The sequence below is a fragment of the Pan paniscus genome, chromosome X (genome assembly GCF_029289425.2).
Source record: "Pan paniscus chromosome X, NHGRI_mPanPan1-v2.0_pri, whole genome shotgun sequence".
Classification (NCBI taxonomy): domain Eukaryota; kingdom Metazoa; phylum Chordata; class Mammalia; order Primates; family Hominidae; genus Pan; species Pan paniscus.
The window spans coordinates 83,527,976-83,529,553 of NC_073272.2; positions in this window are offsets into that span (position 1 = coordinate 83,527,976).

Here is a 1,578-nt window from a genome sequence, read left to right on the forward strand (position 1 = left end):
AATTCCCATTGCTTTCCCTGGTGGATTCCAGTGTTCTCTCTTAGATAATCAATTATAAGTGTGAATATTTACTCACTATATTGATTCCTCTCCATGCAAGAGGTGTCCACTAGCTGCATCTAGTCATCTATCTTGAATCAAAGCACTATTGTGATTTTAATTTGCATTTTCCTAATGGCTAATGATGTTGATTCCTTTTTTTATCCCTTTATCTGTCATCCATATATCTTCTTCAATTGAAATGTTTCTTCATGTCATTTTTCCATTCATTTTTTTTCTGGCTTTTATTATTATTTTTTATTATACTTTAAGTTCTAGGGTACATGTGCACAACATGCAGGTTTGTTACATATGTATACATGTGCCATGTTGGTGTGCTGTACCCGTTAACTCGTCATTTACATTAGGTATATATCCTAAAGCTATCCCTCCCCCCTCCTCCCACCCCACAACAGGCCCCAGTGTGTGATGTTCCCCTTCCTGTGTCCAAGTGTTCTCATTGTTCAATTCCCACCTATGAATGAGAACATGCGGTGTTTGGTTTTTTATCCTTGCGATAGTTTGCTGAGAATGATGGTTTCCAGCTTCATCCATGTCCCTACAAAGACATGAACTCATTCTTTTTTATGGCTGCATAGTATTCCATGGTGTACATGTGCCACATTTTCTTAATCCGGTCTATCATTGATGGACATTTGGGTTGATTCCAAGTCTTTCTTTGCTATTGTGCATAGTGTTGCAATAAACATATGTGTGCATGTGTCTTTATAGCAGCATGATTTATAATCCTTTGGGTACATACCCAAATGTCCATCAATGATAGACTGAATTAAGCAAATGTGGCACATATACACCACGGAATACTATGTAGCCATAAAAAAGGATGAGTTCATGTCCTTTGTAGAGACATGGATGAAGCTGGAAACCATCATTCTCAGCAAACTATCGCAAGGACAGAAAACCAAACACTGCATGTTCTCACTAATAGGTGGGAGTTGAACAATGAGAACAATCGGACACAGGGTGGGGAACATCACACACCAGGGCCTGTCGTGGGGTGGGGGGAGGGGGAAGTGGTAGCATTAGGAGATACACCTAATATAAATGACGAGTTAATGTCTTCTTTTGAGAAGTGTCTGTTTATATCCTTCGCCCACTTTTTGATGGGTTTGTTTGTTTTTTTCTTGTAAATTTGTTTGAGTTCATTGTAGATTCTGGATATTAGCCCTTTGTCAGGTGAGTAGGTTGCAAAAATTTTCTCCCATTCTGTAGGTTGCCTGTTCACTCTGATGGTAGTTTCTTTTGCTGTGCAGAAGCTCTTTAGTTTAGTTAGATCCCATTTGTCTCTTTTGGCTTTTGTTGCCATTGCTTTTGGTGTTTTAGACATGAAGTCCTTGCCCATGCCTATGTCCTGAATGGTATTGCCTAGGTTTTCTTCTAGGGTTTTTATGGTTTTAGGTCTAACATTTAAGTCTTTAATTCATCTTGAATTAATTTTTGTATAAGGTGTAAGGAAGGGATCCAGTTTCAGCTTTCTACATATGGCTAGCCAGTTTTCCCAGCACCATTTATTAAATA